Here is a 22871-nt window from a genome sequence, read left to right as displayed (position 1 = left end):
CTGTAGAAGACTCAGAAAGAGAAGAGAGCTGAAGAGAACACATCCTTCTTAGAGAATCTCTAAGTAATCTGAACAGAATATTGGCAGATATATGGACAGTTAAGGCCATGCTCATGAGATCTTAGACAGACATGAGGAACATGTTATTGGAAACTGGAGGAAGGATGACCCTTTTCATAAAGTGGTGAATAATGTGGCTGAATTTGTGGTCACGTTCCAGTGTTTTCTGGAGGGTAGCACTTGCGAGCGATGATATTTGGATGAAGAAATTTCTAAAAATGTTGCAGGTGCAGTTTGGCTTCTGACTACTTATCATAAAATGTGAGAAGAGAGATATGGCTTACAGATGGGATTGTTAAGCAAACAGAAAGCAGAACTAAAAGATCTGGGTAATTCTCAGCCTACGCAAATTGCCAAAAATGAGAAAGCATGTTCAGAAAAGAACACTAAAGGAGTGGCCAAGCATCTATTTGATAAGAGATGAGTACGTATGGGGACAATGGACTTCATCAGTCACTCTAGCAGGAAACTTGGTTTCAACTAAAGAAGGAGGAGACAGGAGTACATGAAGGATTTCTTGGATTTCACAGGACAAGTTCATAGAGCTATCTGCCTCAGAACTTGCCCCATTCCTCAAAACAATGAAAGAATGACTCTGAAGGCAATTCAGAGACCATCAGGGCTGCCTCCTTGATTTCAAAATAGGGAAACTATTGCTTTGCTGTCAATAAGCCTTGGGGGCAGGGCCACCTTACAGAGCGCTGAGGGCGCAGAGCTCCCAGGACTGGACAGCCACTCCAGTGAGTCTGGAAGGCACAGCATTGAGCCCAAGATGAGACTAACAATCTAATGTAGTTTGCCTTGGTAAGTTTTGGGCTTGCCTGGGAACTTTCACCCCTTCCTGCTTTCCTGTTTCTTCTCTTTGGAATAAGAATATTTCTCCTATGCCCGTTTCACCATTGTTTTTTGGAAAAACAACTTGTTTTGTTTCAACGGTTCACAGCTGGAGGGGAATTTTGCGTCAGGATGAATGTGCCTCGAGTTTCATCTTTGTCTCATTTAGATGAGATTTTGAACTTCAGACTTTAGAGTTGTTGCTGGAATGACTTAAAACTTTTGGGGTTGTTGGGATGGAATGTATTTGCATGTGAGAAGTACTTGAGTTTGGGATCCTGGGGCAGAATGTTATAGACTAAATGTCTGTGTCTCCCCAAGAATCATATGTTGAAACCTTACCTTCCAATGTGGTGGTATTACAGGGCATGGCCTTGGAGAAGTAGGAATTTAGAATTAGAGGAGAAAGGTAGAGCCCTCATGAGTGGGATTAGTGCCTTGTAAGGGTCTTGCAAGACCTTATATCCTTTTTCTGTTCTCGCCATAGGAGGATACAATGAGAAGCCGGCTGTCTGCAACCCTGAAGAGGGTGGGCCGTCCTGATCTTGGATTGCCAGTTTCCAGAACTGTGAGAAATAGGTTTCTGTTGTTTATAACCCTCCCAGTCTATAGCACTTGTTATAGGAGCCTGAACTAAAATGGGGGTAACCATGCCAAACTTCTTATTTAGAAAAAGACCATAGTATTTTGGTTACTGAGCCCTCTTCTCTTCCCCATACCCCACCAACTTTGATATAATTCATGGAAGTACTAGGTAACTCCTGAATCCTGTCTTTAGCAGCAGTCTCACAATTTGGAAGGTGGGGTTCTGGTGCCTAAAGGCTTCGGTGTGGGCAGAGATGTAATTGACTTTTTATGCAAAAGATTTCAGATTCCCGGATTCTCAGTCAGTTGCATGCCCCAGGCAATACCTTTCTCAACGAAGCTGTGTTACCTTTTCTTTCTGCTTCCAAACTAGTGTACTTCAATGTGAGTTGACTATAGAAATTTTTTTGACAAAATTGTTTACTGCAAGTGTCAGGGAGTAGCCAGCACACAGCCACAGCCTGATTTTTTCCCCAACTTATTTACCTAAAGCTATAGTCTTGGCTGGCACTTGATATACCTTCCAGAGTACAGTAGGCCAGACTCTGACCATATACTTTGCCATTTCTTAACAAGAGAAACCAGGTTTCCAAACTCCAATATCTAGGTCCTTGCCCCCTCTGTTAAGTCAGTGCTACCTTTAGGTAGTATAATTGGTTGCATTCTAACTCCTAGCTATCAAATTTTAAATAAATATAAGCAAATGTTCTCATGTAATAAAAGCAATAAATACATATATGGCAAATTTTCATTTTTGTTAGTTATCAAACATATTTCTTAAAACCATGAAATATTATCTTTTAAATTAGAAACATCTTAAAAATTCGGTAATAAGTGTAAAGCCTGTACTGTTCTACACCCACAGGGGCAAAACCATGCTTTAGCTTTATTGGGCAATATAGATCAGGACTGATATTTAATATATTTGATATGATGATAATGTGCATGAAAACCATTTTAAGAGATAATACACAAAATAAAAATGACGTACATGATTTGTGTTCTATGTAGGAAGCAACTGGAATGTTAAAATGAAGAAAAATGGATGAGAAAATGATGACACATCTATTCAATGGGATATTATGTAACAAAATAATTAGGAAGACTATGTTACAACATGAAGCTCAGTATACGATGTTCAATATAAAATGTCAAAACATAAAATTACATGTGCACAATGATTGCAAACAAATGAAGTAATGTATGAAAAATTCTTAGATGGGATTATAACTAAATAATTGTAGTTGTTCCATGGGTGGTGAGATCATGTCATTCTCTAATTTCCAACTTTTGTGTCCAGGAAAACTATCTCAAGATTTATGGTCAATGAACTGACATGACTTACCTTTAAAACATAATAAAATGAATCTAAGTTATTAAATAGATTAAGTTGGGCACATTATTGCAATTTGGTGGGTTAAGTTGCAGAACAGCTGTCTTTATCCCTTTATCCTTTAATTATTTTCTATGATTTATTTACTTAAACTCTTATGCAAAATGCCAATAATTCATTTCTTAAATTAAAGAGAGGTTTATCAAATTAATCCTTAGAAAATCTCCTTTGAAAGCATTCAGAATGCAGTTTAAAATTATGTTTCTTTAAAGATACACACAGACGATCCACAATATTTCTATAACTTCTTATAAGATGATTTTCCCATTTTCTGTCCTTAACTGTATTTTTCTTACGCTGGACCGCTTTCATTTCCTTAATTATGCCAAATCACATCTGGAGTATTTAGAACACCTTTTTTAGCATGTTCACAAAATGGCTTTTTTATAGGTAAGGGGAGAGAACGTCAATATAAGTTTTATAGGTAGATGATCAAAAGTAGAGTGTGTTTTCTAAAAAGGCATGTTTGAAACCCACATATTAGTAAATTCTCCTGGTGTGAGATGTTGCCACCTGAGTTAGGTCCACAATCTTATTTTGTTTTTCCTTTGGACCCTCTGGTATCCCCTACGTGAGTCTATTCTTCTCTGTCTTCGTGCCTTAATAAAAATAATTTATTTTTAAAATGTTTGTTTGTTCTGAGGGTTGAGGGGGGGGGGGAGGGAGGGAGCGGTGGGGGGATGGGTATTGAGGAGGGTACCTTTTGGGATGAGCACTGGGTGTTGTATGGAAACCATTCTGACAATAAATTTCATATATTGAAAAAAAATAAATAAAGTACAATACAATGCAGTCTTAAAAAATAATAAATAAAATGTTTGTTTGTTTATTTATTTTGAGAGAGAGAGAGAGAGAGAGAGCACATGTGTGAGAGGGGGAGGGGCAGAGAGATGGGGAGAGAGAGAATCCCAAGCAGGCTCCATGCTGTCAGCACAGAGACTGACAAGGGGCTTGAACCCATGAACTGTGAGATCATGACCTGAGCTGAAATCAAGAATCAGTTGCTTAACTGAGTGAGCCACCCAGGCACCCCCAAAATAATAGTAATTTTTTTATGGTGAAGCTTATATGCCACAATTCTTTCCTTCCAACCATGTATCTCAAGATAACTTTTTTCCTTTGAATGACTTATATTACCTTTTCTGAAGGCAGGTTGCCTTTAGAAATTTTACAAGGTAGATTTTGGATTCTTTTCTAATAGTTCTTGTAGCTTCCTCAGGAATAACTATAGTACTTGAGTTCACTCACCATTATCTCTCCTTTCTATAGTATCTTAGTACTTTCATCTATGTTTTTCTTCTGCCACCCGAGAGCCACTTATTTTCATTATTACTTAGTTTTCTAGTTAATTGTTTGTTATAAATTTTCCTTCACCCCAGTTACATCTATCAATCTATATTCTTTTAAAAAAAAATTTTTTTTAACATTTATTTATTTTGAGACAGAGAGAGACAGAGCATGAACAGGGGAGGGTCAGAGAGAGGGAGACACAGAATGTGAAACGGGCCCAGGCTCTGAGCTGTCAGCACAGAGCCCGACGCGGGGCTCGAACTCACAGCCCTCAGGGACCGTGAGATCATGACCTGAGCCGAAGCCGGCCGCCGCCCAACCGACTGAGCCACCCGGCGCCCCCAATCTATATTCCTTTATTGGTAACCTTTGCACCTATACCCACTTTTATAATGGTTTCTTCTCCTTGGTCAGGGTCTGTTTTTTTTCTCAGATTTGGATATCAACTTCCTAAAATTGTCATCTGGCTTAAAAACACTGGTATTACACTGCGAGCACCTGGGTGGATCAGTCGGTTAAGCATCCAGACTTTGCTTAGGTCATGATTTTGTGGTTTACCAGTTCGAGTTCCGCTTCGGGCTCTGTGCTGACAGCTCAGAGCCTGGAGCCTGCTTCGGATTCTGTGTCTCCCTCTCTCTCTGCCCCTCCCCTGCTCATGCTCTATGACTCTTTCTTCTCAAAAATAAATAAATATTTAAAAAAAACTTAAAAAACAGCACTGGTATTACTCTGATTCTTTAGGATACTGGTCCTTTTTACTTGTGCTCCAATATTGCCAGGCCATTATGTGTCTGCTCTTTTTTTTTTTTTTTAACTCCTGTTTGACTTCATAGAGATCATTAAAGAACATGATATAGTTCATTTTAATTTTTGAGGAACCTCCATACTGCTTTCCAGGGTGGCTGCACCAGTTTGCATTCCCATCTACACCAAGCTTTTAGAGGAGGAGACAAAAAAAGGATGGAGAAAAGAAGGCCACCCCACTCCCAACTTAAAAATAGGAGTAGGGAGGGACTGGGCTACCTGGAGAAGATCCAGGGTGCTGCCCCCCTTGACTTCTCTATCTTCCTCCCCCAGCATGTTGTCTCACTAATGTATGTCCACATTGGGCAGTGGAGACTACCCACTATTCAAATCAGAAGCTTTGAGTTCTGGTCTTAGCCCTACTAAGTACCTCACTCTGACCTAGTCAAAGACAGCTGCTCTTCCTGGGATTCAGTTTCCCTTGGGAGTATGTGTTTGATTATACAACCTTTAAGACTCCTTAGAATCTTGCTATTCAAAGTATGGTCTGTAATTGCACTACCAGGTATTTATCCAAGGGATACAGGTGTGCTGTTTTGAAGGGACACATGCACCCCAATGTTTATAGCAGCACTATCAACAATAGCCAAAGTATGGAAAGAGCCCAAATGTCCATCGATGGATGAATGGATAAAGAAGATGTGGTATATATACATACAATGGAGTATTACTTGGCAATCAAAAAGAATGAAATCTTGCCATTTGCAACTACATGGATGGAATTAGAGGATATTATGCTAAGTGAAATTAGTCATCAGAGAAAGACAAAAATCATGACTTCACTCATATGAGGACTTTAAGAGACAAAATAGATGAACATAAGGGAAGGGAAACAAAAATAATATAAAAACATGGAGAGGGACAAAACAGAAGAGATTCATAAATATGGAGAACAAACTGATGGTTACTGGAGGGGTTGTAGGAGGGGAGATGGGCTAAATGGGTAAGGGGCATGAAGGAATCTACTCCTGAAATCATTGTTGCACTATATGCTAACTAACTTGGATGTAAATTAAAAAGATAAATTACAAACAAACAAATAAGAACTGGAAATTCAAAAGCAAAAAATAAAAAAATAAAGAAAAAATAAAGAATATGATACAGGCAAACAACTACAGTTGGCGATTTGCTCGTTCGTTTGGTTGATGTGGACTCTTTTACCCCTTAGGTGATGATCACAACTTCTCAGATGTATTGCTCCTTGATGCATACAGTTCCAACCCCCCAAAACCAGTATCTAATTCAGATCTGAGAGACTGACATAGGAACATCTTGTAATTCCTTATCCTGTTACCTTGACTTGAAACTAAAGAAAAATACATTAAAAAAAAAATCCAATCATTTCAAATATTTCACATTTTTCTGATGTGTACTCTAACCTGAATAATTTCCCTTTGAGGATTCCATTTCCAAAGTTGCATGTGACATCACCAATATCCTTCTTTCAACCTGTCTCCCTTCAGTGACATCACTTTCCTTCACCAAACCTTCAACTCAGACCCCACCACTCCACCCCACCACTCCACCCCACCACATGCTTTTTTGTCAAATACTTTTGGGATGTTAAATCCCTGACTAGATATAGGAAGAAAAGGGAAGGTTGAAAGGAAGGGAGAAATACAGCACTTAATAATAGCGCTCAAGAAAACAAAGGTTGTGGCTTACTTTCTGGTTTATCACTCCATCATTTTTTTTTCTTTTTTCAACAGATATTTATTAAGTTCCTCTATATGCCAGACACAGAGCTAGAGAGTGGATATATAGTGGTAACAAAGACCAAACAAACAAATAAATAAATCTATGATCTTTGTATTCATGAACCTCACAGTCTAGGGAGATAAACGTGAATAATCAACATTCATTTTTCTATTTCTCTGGCTTTCTCGTTAAAGATAAGTTGTGGTAAATATGATGGAGGGAAGATATGAAGTACCTTCAGGAAATTGAGTATTATATAGATAGTAGTTCAGAGGATTATTCTCTGGGTAAATAACATTTAAACTGAGGACTGAAGAGTGAAAGGGAATTAAACATGTGACGAATATATATGTGATTGTCAGGGGAAGGCAAGTTGGTGAGTAGGAAGAGGAAACACAGCCTGCCAATGTCCTGATAGAAAAGAACCTGGCACAGATCTCATGTGTGTGGAACAGAAACTGTTCAGTGAAGGAGATATGAACCATGGCTTTCCTTCTAAGTGAACCTGATGCACATTGGTGCCCATCCTTTCTATTGTTTAATTTTGTGGCTTCTATTTCAGCTGACAGATTGTAGGGTTTTTTTTTTCTTTTGAATGTAATTGATGAATTTTCAATCTGTAACCACATATTTTTAAGTATTTTTGTTGGCAGTAGACAGAGTTTGCAGCAGAGTTTGCTAACCAGCTGACATTTTAAGAATCTGTCAAGTGGTCAAACAATCCCCAAACAGCAGCACGGTGGTAACAGGACCACAAGTATGAGTACTGAAGTCACTAGGTTGTCCTGCCACCTTTCCATAGATTTGACCAGTAAGGAGTCAACGATCTCAAACAGATTCAGTTTACAACTTATGCAAAAGCAAAGTAACATCAGCATGGTGCTACCTCCCCATATTATATGCCTAAACCAGAAGCGTCATATGACAGATGACGTAGGTAAAGGGTCACCTTGCTATTAGGGAGCAGCCTCTAAACCACAATTACTTACATGGAAGCCTGAAGTTGTACTCCAAGGGATGAGGTGAGTTGGAAAGTCCTGTGCTCAACTGAAACTAGGGTGATGGATGGGAATCAGATTTCTGGTAGTCTTCCACAAGATTGTGATAAGAAACTGCCTCATGGCAACTTCTAACAAAACTTACCTCTCTTTGCTCCAAAAGGAGCCACAGGACCCTCTAGCAAGACGTGGATTAGACTACGGTCAAGGTTGGCCACAGAGCATATGTGAAGTCACATAAGATCACCAGGGCATCAGGGAAGAGCTGTTTCTCTGTAGAATCTCCAATCTATTTTTAATGCTGCCCTAAAATGTGTCCTTGAGTTCTTTATAATAATCAAAACAAGTCTATAGAAATGACTTAGAGAAAAATAGTGCAAACTAATATTATACCAGAGTAAAATGTCAACTTCCTCTTTCTACAAATAAGCATGCAAAAGAGGCATTTGCCCCAAGTGTTTGTTATTTATGGTGATTGATATGGATCTCTGTCCTCTTATAGGGAGATAGAAATAATGCTAAATAATTTTAAGGGCCATAGAGTAAGTAATTATAGAAGTTTCATACCATATTTATAGCCCAAAGGAAAGAGTCCTTAGCCCTGCTTGAGGGTCTCAGGAAAGTCTTCCAGAAAAAACATGACTGGAGAATAGACAAATAGATCAAACAGTAGAATAGACAACCCAGAAAGAGACCCACATAATATAGACACTTGATTTATGCAAAAGTTAGCACTTTAGAGAAAGAATGTTCTTTTAAAAATGTTTTATTTGTTTTTGAGAGAGAGTGAGAGAGAGAGAGAGAGAGAGAGAGAGCAGAGGAGGGCAGAGAGAGAGAGGGAGAGGGAGAATCCTAAGCCCAGCTATTAGCTCAGAGTCCAATGCAGGACTCGATCCCACAAACTGCGAGATCATGACCTGAGCTGAAGTCATAAGTCAGATGCTTAACCAATTGAGCCACCTAAGTGCCCCAAAAATGGTCTTTTTGATGAAGAGTTTTGAATCAGCTGCATAGCTGTATGGCAGGGGTGGGGGTGGGTGGGTAGTGACTTCTTCATCATGCCTTATTAAAACCAATTATTTCCAGATAGATTTTTTTTTTAGAGTTTAGACATAAATGCAAAAGGAAAAACAAAGGTAAAGATAACATAGGAGAATATCTTCATAATTTGATAGAAAAATTATTTTAAATAAAACTTAATAGCATTAATCCTAAATTTGTTAAACTACTCCAAAATTAAGTTCAGTACTTTTTATCAAAAAACACCATGTGAGAGAGTGAAAAAGCAAGCTATGGAGTAGGAGAAGTATTTACATCAACTATAACATCATCTAAAAATAATAAAGCACACCTGGGTGGCTGAGTTGGTTAAGCATCTGACTTTGGCTCATGTCATGATCTCATGATTCATGGGTTCAAGCCCTGCATTGGGCTTAGTGCTGACAGTGAGGAGCCTGCTTGGGATTCTCTCTCTCTCCCTCTCTCTCTGCCCCTTACCAACTCGTGATTTCTCTCTCGCTCTCAAAATAAATAACATATATATATATATATACACACACACACATATATATGTGTATATATATATATATATATCATATAATATGTCTCCTGTCAATTAATAATAAGAAGAGACACAGCCCAGCATGTTCAAGGGGTTTGAACAAATACTTCACAAAAGAATCTCAAAGATCAATAAACATGTGAAAGGTCATTGGCAACCATCAAGTCTCTGCATAAGAAAACAGAAGTCACATTATGTATTTTAGGTATGAAGGGCTTTAGTATAGAGAATAAGAAACTTCTACAAACATGTAAACATCTGGGGAGTGAAGCTCAGAGAAGCTCCCACCATGTATCTCTTGGGCTGCATTGGTAAAGCAAGTGGTTCCTGAGAACCAAGGAAGAGACTGCTGACAATACATATCTGTCTGTCAGGTTGGCTACAACCTCCTCTAGAGAATATGTCCTCTCCTTCCCTTCTTAGAACTGCCTCTCAGTGTCAGACTTAAATCCAGAATGAAACAGACAGAAAATTCTTGGAAATGTAATCTCTGGCTTCTCTGGGATGCAGATAATATCTTGGTAGTGATGCCTCATTGACAACAGATAATTTAGAACAATGTCCAACATCATTCCCTCCAAATCAGGAAAATAAAAATTAAATCTGCAAATAGGTTCACGACACACCAGATGGCTAGATATGAAAAGACTTGCAATTCTATGTGCTGGCAAGTATGTGGAATAACAGCAATTTTCATACATTGTAGGCGGAAGTGTAAGTTGGTATAACCACTTTGGAAAACCATTTGGCATTGTTTATGAAGTTGAGCATATGCATATCATATGACTTGCTCTACTCCTAAGCGGAATGAGTTTTCACACACAAAAAAATGTGAAAACATGTACAAAGAGCCATATCCAATAATATCTACAAGTGTATTTATAGTGGACCAAAACTGGAAACTGTTTCATTCTTTACAAATAGTAGCATGGCTAAATGATGGTCCCCTCAAACACATACTATAGAATGCTCTATCTAGTAAAATAAAACATACCTACAGCAAGAAGGTGAATTTCACAAATGTTATTTTGCTTTATGTTGCTATGAAATGTTATGTTGTCTGAAAGAAATCAGAGAAGTACATACACTATTATTTTATTCATCTAATGTTTGAAAGCAGGCCAGGATAAACTATCATGTTAGGAGTCAAGATACTGGTCATCCTTTCTGAGGAGCAAGGAGTAGTAATCAAAACAAGGAGGAAGGGTACTTCTGGTTACTGAAAATCATCTGTTTTGGGGGGAATTATTCACATGGTAATAAATTAATGAGTTGTACAATGCTATTTCAATTGTTCTTCATGCCTTATACGTTATAATAAAGATAAAAAACAAAAGCAAAAAAAAATGCAAACAAATCAACAAACAAAACATAAAAATTAGAAAAAAGCCTCCCCAGTAGAAGGATACAATTTACTATCACTTTTCAAAGTGTAATAAAAAGAAACAAAATGCTCTCCCATGACTTAGTACAGTTTCTAAACTTATATACATCACCACCCCACAAGTGTGCTGTCAGAAGTCTCAGAAAACTGAGAATTTTTCCTTATACTCTACAATTTGAAGAGAAGTGGAGTCAGGAGGAAAGTAGGCAGCCTAGAGGAAAACCAATGAAAAACACTGAGGTGCAGGAACTCATACTTACCATTGCCATGTACTAGAAGAAACAGAAATGTCACCCGGGCTCAGCATTCCTAGGGCTTCATTCTGCATTTGAGAAAAGGAAAACGGAAAAAATCCAATTAATGACCTAAGGAAAAACTTAAGATCTTGGAAACAAAAGTAGACAAATAGGCTTCTGAATGGTAATTGTGGTTGTTGGTTTTTTTTTTTTTTAAGTAGAAAATCTCTAAAATAAAATATAGTTGAAGATATAAAAAATTATTTGATATAAGAGCTGAATTCTTTTACTGAAATTTTATACAAAAGATGGAAATATCAAGATGTGTCTAAGTTGGAACCTCAAAGATAAATAATTTTTCAGGCCTGAAAGTGGAAAAACCAAGTCACTATCAAAAAGGAGAGACCAAGCTGCTCTCCAGTGGTAGTCATATCAGAAGATAACAATGTTTACCAAGTCTTGAAGGAAAGAATAGTATATCCAGCAATTTTTCCACTCAATGAGGAAGGAGGTTTTAAAATCTCAAGGATGGGGTGCTTGGGTGTCTCAGTCCTTTAACCTTCTAACTCTTGTTTTCTGCTCAGGTCATGATCTCATGGTTTCATGAATTCAAGCCCCATATCAGGGATTCTCCCTCTCTCTCTCCATCTGCCTCTCTACCACTTGTGCTCTCTCTCTCTCTCTCTCACTCTCTCAAAATCAATAAATAAACTTAAAAACAATTTAAAACCTCAAGGAATCCAGCAGTCATGATCCATTCCTTCTTGAAAGAAAACACAATACTGAAAGATTAAATCTAGCAGATGAGAAGACGATTGGGGAACTGGTAGCAAAAAGCAGTGTTATATCTAAAAACAGGAAACAGAAGGGAGATGTCTACAGCTTTCTGGTAAAAAATATTGTAAATCAGTAATTGTTTACCCAGGTATGAGACAAGCTTCTCAAGCTTGCAGCAGTTCCGGAATACACGTCTTCCAAATCCTTGTGAGAAGAAAAGAATCTTACTTATTACTGAAACCTGCAGTAGGCAGGGTTCTAAGATGGCTCCCAAGGCCCCCAGCCTGTGCTATGCACACACCTGCTCCTGGTTATTCAATTAAACAGCAGAGTGGGTGCTGCTGTGAAGAGCTTTGGCAGACATAATAATTAAGTTTCCAAACCAGTTGATCTTAAAATGGGGAAGTTATCCAAGTAGGCCATACCTAATCACATGAACCTCTAAAAACAGAGTATTTTCTCAAACAGATTGCAGAATAAAAAAGCCGGAGATTTGTAGCAGAAAAGAATTTGGTGCCACGTTGCTGGCTTGAAGAGGGAGGGGCCATGTGGCAAGGAAAGAAAGCGGCCTCTAGTTGCTGCTAGCAGTGTCCAGCTGGTGTTGAGCAAGTAAACAGGGACCTACGTCCAACAACTATACGTATATGAATCCAGTCGACAGTTAGAATGGCTTGGAGAAAGGTTCAGAGCCTCCAGATGAGGCCTCAACCTGTCTGACATCTTTATTTCAGCCTTGTGACACCCTAGGCACAGAACCCAGGCTTTTGTGCCAGACTCAATAAATGAGTTGCTTGTGCTAAGCAGCTAAGTTTGAGGTAATTTGTTACACAGTGATAGAAAACAAATACAAAATCTAACCAGACATTAAACAATTCACAATAAAGAGCTCAAGAAAGTAGAAGCAAGAGTGTGGGGTTGAGCAATGGATTTGTATAAAGGAAATTGTGTAAATAGCCATTGACAAAAACACAAAGAAATTAATAGCAATCATTCACTGATTTTTTTTTCTTTAAACAAATATCAAGCACCTATGTGACAGGTACTGTTCTAGGTATGTATTAACAACAGTTGGGGCGCCTGGGTGGCGCAGTCGGTTAAGCGTCCGACTTCAGCCAGGTCACGATCTCACGGTCTGTGAGTTCGAGCCCCGCGTCGGGCTCTGGGCTGATGGCTCAGAGCCTGGAGCCTGTTTCCGATTCTGTGTCTCCCTCTCTCTCTGCCCCTCCCCTGTTCATGCTTTGTCTCTCTCTGTCCCCCCAAAAAATAAATAAACGTTGAAAAAAAAATAACAACAGTAAAAAAGCAGGCAAATTTCCCTCTCCTTGAGGAGTTTACATTCTGATGAGGAAGGGGAAAGAAGACCATAAACAAAATAAAGGAAACGTGTAATATGTTATTGGTGATAAGTGCTGTGGAGAAGAATAACCCAGAGATGTTAGAGAGAATGTTTGGAGGGAGGGTTAAAATTTGGATAGGGTGGCAGGAAAGGCCGCCTTGAGAATGTGGCATTGAAGGAAAGCCTGCATAATGAGAGGGCATGAGCCATGCAGGGATCTTAAGCAAAGTGATGGTAGACAGAGGAAACATCTGAGAAGAGCCATGATGCGGGTGTCCAGCCAATGGGAGGAGGCCACTGTGGCTGCAGTGTAGTAAGAGAGGAGGTGAAGTGAGTGACAGGGTGAGACTGGGCAGGACCTTGAAGGCCACTGTTAAAACTTTTAAGAGTTTCCTTCAAAGAGTTGACAGGACTGTGTTGTTTCTATAAAAGGATCATTCCTGCTCCTGGGTTGAGAGGTACCTGAGGGGCACAGGGGCAAACCTGGGAGACCGTTAGGAGGCCATTATTGCAAGAGTCCAGGTGAGTTGAGGCTGATGATGATATTGCTTGAGAGTGATGGTGGTGAAGGTGGGCAGGTTGTGGATATGTTTATTTTATTTTTTTTTTTTTATGAAATTTATTGACAAATTGGTTTCCATACAACACCCAGTGCTCATCCCAAAAGGTGCCCTCCTCAATACCCATCACCCACCCTCCCCTCCCTCCCACCCCCATCAACCCTCAGTTTGTTCTCAGTTTTTAACAGTCTCTTATGCTTTGGCTCTCTCCCACTCTAACCTCTTTTTTTTTTTTTTTTTTTTTTCCCCCTTCCCCCCTGGGTTCCTGTTAAGTTTCTCAGGATCCACATAAGAGTGAAACCATATGGTATCTGTCTTTCTCTGTATGGCTTATTTCACTTAGCATTACACTCTCCAGTTCCATCCACGTTGCTACAAAGGGCCATATTTCATTTTTTCTCATTGCCACACTTGTACCCCAATGTTCATAGCAGCACTCTCAACAATAGCCAAATTATGGAAAGAGCCTAAATGTCCATCAACTGATGAATGGATAAAGAAATTGTGGTATATATACACAATGGAGTACTATGTGGCAATGTGGATATGTTTAGAAGGTAGAGCCCACACGATTTGTTTGTAGCCTGGATGTGGGCTGAGGGAGAAAGAGAGGGCTCAGAAAGCATCCAAGTTTCATGGGCTGAGCAACTGTAATTCTAGAGTTGCCCTCAGCCAAGATGCACAAGACAGTGGGAGGAGCAGGTTTTCAGTTTCTGGAGAATTGGGTGTTGTGAGTATGGAGTTTGGGACGTTATTAGGAATTGAAATGCAGAATAGAGCATAAATGACATAAATCTTCATAACATGATAAAACAAAAACAAACAAACACACATATATAACGTATTTAGTATGTGGAAAAACAGGGGCCGGTGGTAGAAGAAATTATTTGAATGTTCACTTCCTCATCTTTTAAAAAAATTTTTTTTAAGTTTATTTATTTTTGAGAGAGAGAGAGTGAGCAGGGGAGAGGCAGAGAGAGGGAGAGAGAAAACCCAAGCAGGCTCCCCACCATCAGTGCAGAGCCCAATTTGTGGCTCCAACTCACGAACTGTGAGATCATGACCTAAGCCGAAATCCAGAGTCAGACCTTTAACCAAATGAGCCACCCGGGTGCCCCATTTCCTCATTTAATAAGCACTCACTTGAGGTCTGGGTGGTTCAGTTAGTTAAGCGTCCTCTCTCTCTCTCTCTCTCTCTCTCTCCTTCTTTCAAAAATAAATAAACATTAAAAAATAAATAATAAAAATGATAGAATACCTGTTAAGTTTTCATGACCATTTAAAATCTAGTTTAGAAAGATATTTTAGGTCATGGTATCTCTTTTGACGAAGAAACAATTACCAAAGCTTCAACAATCCATTTAGTTTCTCTCTTTTATTTTTTTTTCAATACAGCTTTTAAAAAGTTCAAATAAAACAGCCTGTAATAATTCTGAAAAAATAGAAGCAAGTACAGCTCCATATTAATATTATTATTTTGGTCTCAATTGAGATGTCTATACTGCCATGTTTATGTATGAATCAAGAAATGCCTGGAATTAAGGTCACTGAAATTTAATAATAATTATTCTAGCTAATGGAACAGTTCTTTTAAACTTATTTTTTTTTAATATTTAGTTATTTTTGAGAGAGAGAGAGAGACAGGGGAGAGGCAGAGAGAGAGGGAGACCCAGAATCCCAAGTAGGTTCCAGGCTCCACGCTGTCAGCACAGAGCCTGATGCAGGGCTCAAACTCATGAGCTGTGAGATTGTGACCTGAACTGAAGTTGGGCACTTAACCAACTGAGCCACCCAGGAGCCCCTAAAGGTTTTCTAATGCTGAATGGCTTGGATATTCTTAAACATGCAAATTTTATGATCAAATAAATATATGGCAGTTACTATATTTAAGGGTAACAAAATACAAATTTTGAAAATGTTTTCTATTTATTTTACATTAACAAAAAATTGCATAGTAGTAAGCAAATGTCTGAAAGTACCTCTGGGAAACTCTTCTCCCAAGCCGACTCATGACTAGGCATGCCTATACTCACCATGGTCAATGGTGGTAATGCTATAAACACCTCTAAGATGATTAACATATTTTTGTTTGAGAATATAAGAAGTAAATATAATCAGTTTTTAGACTAGTAGTTTATCTAGTTAAATAATGAGACTGGATTATTCATAAGCAGAATGACACCAAAAAACATTCACAGCTCGGACATAAAATGACCAGGTAGTCCATTTTGGGATAATTTAATGCAGTGTCTTTATTCATTCTGACTTAGAGGAGTGGAGTTGCTTCAGTTAGTTTCATTGTTTCCCCTTTTTTATAATTAGCAAATAATTAGTGGCCCTTTGACTATTTTAATATGTGGTCTACAGCTTAGGGCTATGATGTCTAACACAGTAGCCCTTAGTCACATAAGACTAATTAAATATAAATTTATTAAAGTTAAACAAAACTTGGGGCACCTGGGTGACTCAGTTAGTTGAGCACCAGTCTTGATTTTGGCTCAGGTCATGATCCCATAGTCATGGTCTCGAGCCCAGGGTCATGAGATCGAGCCCCATGTCAGTCTCCATGCTGAGCTTGGAGCCTGCTTAAGGTTCTCCTTCTCCCTCCCTTTGCCCTTCTCCCCAGCTTGTGCTTTTTCTCTATCTCTCAAAAAAAAAAAAAAAAAAGAAAAAAAGAAAAAAAAAGAAAAAGAAAAAGAAAAGAAAAAGAAAAAGAAAAAAGAAAAAAAAGGAAAGGAAAGAAATTAAAACAACTTAAAATTCAGTTTCTCCTTGAGCTGGTCACATTTCAAGTCTTAAATGACTCAATGACTGGTGGGTACCCTCTTGTACAGTGCAGATGTAGAACATTTCCATTGCCTCAGAGTGTTCTAGAGGACAGTGCTAGTCTAAAGCTAATGGTATTCCATGAAGAAAGTTTTTTTTTTAGTTGCTTCTACAAAACAATTTTATTATCTATCTTTAAGTCTTTAGGTCACTTTTTAAAATCACCATTTTGAAAAAGCAAGATGAATTTTGCATTATCCAGTGATTTAGCTAATTTAAGAATGTAGAACAAATATAAAAAATAACTTATTCTGAGTAGGAGTTAAAGTCAATTTGCAAATAATGATGTCATTGTAGACAGAGCTCTGGACTCTATCTAACAAGAGTCTGGACTAATCTTCAAAATCTTCATCTTTGAATAAACAAGTATTGGCCATAGATTTAATTTATAGTCTAACAACAAAGAATCATGTAGGTTCCAATTCAGCATAAATGCAAAACCGTTTTTATTACTTAGATTTGTTTATGAGACAGTTTATGAAACTTTCAAAAATATGTATTGGACATCTTGGAAATTCATTTTAGATATATTGGCTTAATGTTTCTATTTCTGGGAATTTAAATGGTACCTTCATCAACTACATTTATAGTACCAAGTTTTCTTAGGACAAACTTTTCCCTTCAGCAACCTAGGATCTGAGCTAATAATGGAATTGAGCCAACCAACCTCGTGGATTAGTTTAAAATATCTCTTGCTTACTAAGCAAAATGTCAAGGCTCTAGATATTAGAGTTTACTTAACTTGATTTCCCCTGCCTAAGACTAATCCACACCTCTCTCCATCAGTGGGGAAAAGCATTTATATTAATGAGTTACTCTGTTGACACCCATTTAATACCACTGATTTATACTAATTGCTTTTCAAAAATAATACTATTTGTGGTTTCCAGTACCACACACAAATCGTATTCAACAGCCCTTAAAATGGATTACTGTGTGAACTTGGAATTGTTTGCTGCAAACATTCCATGACCTTGTGACGGGACTGATATTGCAAGTGGCTCTGCTGTATAAATGTTGGTTCAGAGTGATTCCCTGTCTTCAGCATCATATCAAGTATTTGGTTCCATAACTTTTCCAAGTTTTAGAATACGTGCTTGCAAACAGACCCTCATCTTGAGGCATGAAGGATAAAGACAAAGTTTCATGTTGCATAAACGGGAATAAAGCTCTCTAAGTCATATTTCTGAAGTTAAGAAGTTTTTTCTCTATCTTAATGTTGTTTACAGATTAAACAAACCAACTAAAAAATACAAAAAATAAAGCCAGGGTATAATTAAAAATTAACATTTTCAATTATTGGGTCAAAATATTTGATTGGATGATTATTGCTCTTATTTTCTAAATTGCAAAGTTTTATGTACACATTTTCGATCTCTGTTAGTATTTTTGAATATTAATAATAGTACTTGGGATACATATTACATTTATATAATTATCAGTTTATTGCTAAGGTAGAAATTTAATACAGAAAGAAAAAACAATGAGATTTCTTAAAAACCAAAGTCTTACATATTCACGATCCTCTTTTTCCAAAGATGTCATGGAAATCATTGAATGAAGTCAGTGTTAGGGGTGTTTGCAAATACATATGGGTTGTTTAACCTAATACTGGAGGCTTGATGGGATTCACATGTTTTTGAAATTTTGGGGTCCCCAAGGAACAAGAGTGACCTGGTGGAGGATGTCTTCTGTGAATTGTTACCTCCAAAAAGGAATAAGGGAGGAAGAAGCTGAAGATGGAGAGTCTTAGAAGGGAACTGCTCCTCTGTTGAAGTCTTAGGTGAGATCTCTGACCCTTAGCCCAGCTAATTATCTCCTCCGCATATTGCAGTATCTGCCTCCATTTCTCTAGATGCACTAAACCTAATTATACTGGCTGCTTTCAGAAGAACTTATTCTGCTGCGCTTAACTGCCTTTCCTTTACAGGTTGGGAGATCTATATGCTGGTTAACAACAAAATTGCAATTATCTGTATGAAAAAGCACCACATAAACCAAGTTAGAAATAAAATAATACACTAAAATATATATGTGACAACAGAAAACAAATAACCAGACTATTCCATCATGTCTATAACAAAATGACAAAAACACAACAGAAAAATAGGCAAAAATTTTAGTAGGCCATCTGCAAAGAGAACGTACAAATAACCAACAACATGTAAAGGATGCTTACCTTAACTGTGAAGCAAGAGAATGCAAATTAAAACAAGTGTTAAATATCTTCTTGATTTCATCAGATCGAGAAAAGTTTGGTAACATCAAGGGTTGATGACGAGTCTAGGAACTGTTGGTTAATTTATATTGCTTCAGTTCTCTTAAACATCTTGTCAGTATCTTAGTTATAAATATTAGTAATGCATATTATTAAATATAAATAATAAGTAATATAAATAAATTGCTGGTATTCCTTTGGGAATCTACCCCATCTTTATTGGAATAAATCTTGTTGAAACTACCAAAGTACTCATTCTCTTCGAAGGCAAAGAATTAGCATGTGACTTAAATAAGGCTACTCAGTGCTCTTCTTGGAATCTGAATCTCAGGACCTAAAAACTAAGGAAATCGTCCATTTCTAGATTTCATCTTTCTAAAATGCCATACATGCAAGATACAACATTACTAAATGTATCACTTTTTAAAAGGCACCATTTACACGGCTATCGCTTTCTTTCTACTTACATTTAGTAAATGAGCTCCTTTACATGTACTTACAAATATATTTGTTGTCTTATTTCACTCTTGCACTTAAAAAGAAAAAGAAAGTGGAACAAATGGGCTTAAATCATCTTTATTTTATGAACCACTTTGACTCAGAACCCTCTTGTAAATCACTTTTGATTCCGAGTTCTCAGTGTTCTTGAGTCTCAGGCTATAAAGAGGGTAACTGATGGAGCACTTTTTAGTCTCAGATATTTTCTTCCATGCTGCTGATACCCATTCAGCAAATTTTGGTGCTTACCATGAGTTCTTCAACAATGAATATTAACTGCACTAATATAAAATTTATGCACTGCTGCTTTTATGTCTTTTTGCATACACAATAAATTTTAAATACACCAGTTAATGTATAATCAAGATATTTTAAATGTGATTAAACCAAACATGTGTGGTGCTAACCTTGCTCATTATTTAACCGTAGTGAGGATAATATTAACATCACAGCCAAGTTCTCACATGCTCAGACAAGGTCATCTACTTTAACAATACCTCTGTCCAACCAGGATTGTGATACTCCATTCTAGAGATGTTACGTTATGAAAAATGTACAGCTTAGAAATGATTAAATATGATTATTCCTCTATAGATATCTAGCGATGTCATAGTTTCTATACTATGAAACCCTATCATTCAGGTTTTCTTTTATTTAGCATTTACTATACATTCAGGCACTCTTCTAAGTGCCCTACTTGGGTTATCTAATTGAATTTAATGACACACCACATGACGTAACTATTCTGCATGTGTGTGTTTGCATGTGTGTGCACATGTGTGTGTTATATAGCAGGATATATAAAGTATAGAATATATATATATTATATAAAAGCACATACAAGATTATATATGATTAAAATTTGGAAACAATCTGAATACGTTTTAGTAAAAGTAAAAGATTAAGCAATTTTTGATATATTAAGACTAAATTATAACCAGCTTTAGTGTTTAAGGTTGCTTATAGTAAGTCAAGATCTTTACATAGTGGCTTTCCTTAGTATAGGTATAAAGTAATGGGCAGCCTGGGGGACGTGTGTATGACAGGGGCAGTATCAACAAATGCTTCCAGGGGCAGAAAACTGGTTAGTAGTTAAGAATATGGGGTGATAGCCACTCTATTACCTGCACAGTGCTCATCTCCTTCAGAAAGGGAAGCTGTTTTCAATTCCAGCTGACTGTTTCCATGCAGCCATATGACCCTTGTTTCCAGATCGATCACATCTTCAAGAAACGGCTTACATCCAATATTTTACACGAAATTAATTGACAATTAGTTAAAGTGAAACAATGCAGGCCAAACAAACATTACATGCAGGCCAACCTTGGGCTTGGGTAAGGTAATAAAAAGTAAAGATAAAGCAAAGCCTTGGCCTTAATTTTAGGGTACATGGTCCTCTAAGGAAAAAAGACATTTAGGGGCACCTGGGTGGCTCAGTCGGTTAAGCCTCCGACTTTGGCTCATGTCATGATCTCGTGGTTTGTGAGTTCGAGCCCCGCGTCGGGCTCTGTGCTGACCGCTCAGAGCCTGGAGCCTACTTCAGATTCTGTGTCTCCCTCTCTCTCTGCTCCTCCCCTACTTGTGCTCTGTCTCTCTCTATCAAAAATAAATAACATATAAAAAAAAATTAAAAAAAGAAAAAAGACATTTACCAGCTTCCCTAGAAAGAAGATGAATTTCCATCATCTGGTAGATTTCAGGATCCTTCATTAAAAACAAATGGAAGATGCCCTTGGCCTCTTCTTTCCTCCTTTATCCATTCTTCTGCCCGGAATGTTCCTGGGCCTAGAAATGAAGGGCCACACTGCGGTGATAGCACACTGGTGAGCTGGAAGGAACCTAAATTCTTGAAGACTGTGGAACAAAAAGTGCCAAACAAGCCCTCCTCTGCCAACCTCCAGACTTTTGAAGAGAAGGAATATATTCTATATTGTTTAAATCAATGATGTCTGTGGCTGAAGCTAATCTTTGGGAAACTGAATTGGAAAATCCCGAATGAGAAAACTAAGCAACTTCTAGGCCTTAACAAAACAGCTTTAATTAAATTGCCACCTGTAGCACCATGGGTCTTATATAAAGTGCCTGCTAAGCTTCACCGAGTAGGAAAAGGACAGAATGAAGCAAACCTTGGCCACTTCTTGAGTTTTTCAGGGAATGTGTACAAGAAAGAGACAAACCTTATTCTAAGCTGTTATAGCTTTAAACAGAAAGAAAGAGCATATGTCTTTGTTAAGACATTCATTCAGCCTTGTCCAGAAACTCAAAAGAGATTAAGGTCAGATAATCCTGTTATTCATTTCTGTGAATTGCAAGAAAAAAATGATTTCACTCAGTAAGCAAAAGCAGAGATGAAAACAGTGGTGGTAAGGCCTAATGGTAGAGGAACTGTAGAAACTATATTTTGTGTATATGAAATGCACATTAAATATGAAGATGCAAATTAGTAAAAATAAATAAACAAAATAATTAAAGAAGGTATACTATGCCAACACTAATCATAAGAAAACTGAAACGGCTACATTAAGTATGAGACAACATAAACTTTAAACAAGAAATATTTCCAGAGATATTGAGGGATATTTTATAAAACTGAAAGGATCGAGTCACCAAAAATATATAACAATCCTAACTATATGCACCCAATAACTGAGCTTCAGAAATATAAACAAAAACTGTTAGAATTGAAAGAAATATATAAATTCATAATTATAATTGAATATTTCAACTCTTCTCTCTCAGTAAATCCTAGAGCAAAAAAACATTGGTAAGAAGCTAGAAGACTAGAACAACACTATCAACATGTTCTGTGACATTTTTAGAGCACTCTGTACCAGAAAAGCAGAACACAAATTTATGTCAGAACACAGGGGATATTCTCCAAGATGGACCATATGCTAGACTGTCCAATAAGTATCAATACATTTAACAAGATTGGAATCATACAGAGACCATGCAATAATAAAATCAATTTAAAAAAAAATACTTGAAAACTCTTTAAAAATTGGAAGTTGAACAAAACATTTTAAATAACTCAAGGTTCAAAACATCACAAGTTAGAAATATTTAATCTAAATAACAGTGGAAGTATTTTCTTTCTTATATTTCTTGAAATGCAGCTGTTGTCTTACTTTGTGCATCGTTTTCCAGAAGGCTGCTGCTAGTCCCATTCTCTTCTGTTTGTAAGTTAATTCCTCAAAAGGAAGTGCTGACGATTGTTTTCTTCACTGATAAAGTTTGGTATTTTTACCAGATTATGTCTTGGAGCTGGTCATTCCTAGTCCATTTTCTGTGCTCTCTGTGTGTTTTCAATGTGGAGATTTAGATTTTCTTTTATTTCTGAAAACTTTGTGTTATAGCTTTACATATTAGTCCTATTACGCTGTTTTAATTTTCTTCTTCAGAGACCCCAGTTGTATGTATGTTGAATATACTTTGTTTTGTGTTTTAATCACTTTTTCTCTGACACTACTTTTTCTCTGATGCCTTTTATTTATTTTTCTTCATATCATTTGCATGCTTCTGGTTATTTTTCTGCATTCCTTCAATTACGTTTACATTATTAATGATTTTTATTAGACCCTAGTCTACCTTGGCCCCATCTTGTAGTTTATTCTTCACTTATGATATGACTTTTGTCATTTTCTTCTATTTCCTTGCCAAGTTCAATCAATTCTTATTTCATTTCTCCCCCTCCCCCCAATATCTTCTCTAGTTTTGTATTCTGACTGAAGATACTTTTTTATATCCTTAAATAGCTGTCTGGGAGAGGTACCTGGGGGTCTCAGTCAGCTAATCATCTGACTCTTGGTTTCT

General features: G+C 37.3%; 1 long non-coding RNA gene across 1 annotated transcript; it reads left to right on the top strand.

Annotated features, from left to right (window-relative positions):
- The first annotated feature begins 426 nt into the window (after positions 1 to 426).
- LOC115519291 lies at positions 427 to 3498 on the top strand. Its single transcript, XR_003970457.1, has 3 exons — positions 427 to 864; positions 1382 to 1462; positions 2491 to 3498. It is a non-coding gene; the product is annotated as an uncharacterized LOC115519291 (long non-coding RNA).
- Positions 3499 to 22871: the final 19373 nt, after the last annotated feature.

This window comes from Lynx canadensis, chromosome B4 (genome assembly GCF_007474595.2).
Source record: "Lynx canadensis isolate LIC74 chromosome B4, mLynCan4.pri.v2, whole genome shotgun sequence".
NCBI classification, from domain to species: Eukaryota; Metazoa; Chordata; class Mammalia; order Carnivora; family Felidae; genus Lynx; species Lynx canadensis.
The sequence above is the reverse complement of the archived record's forward strand: the minus strand, read 5'-3'. Positions and strand labels throughout refer to the sequence as shown.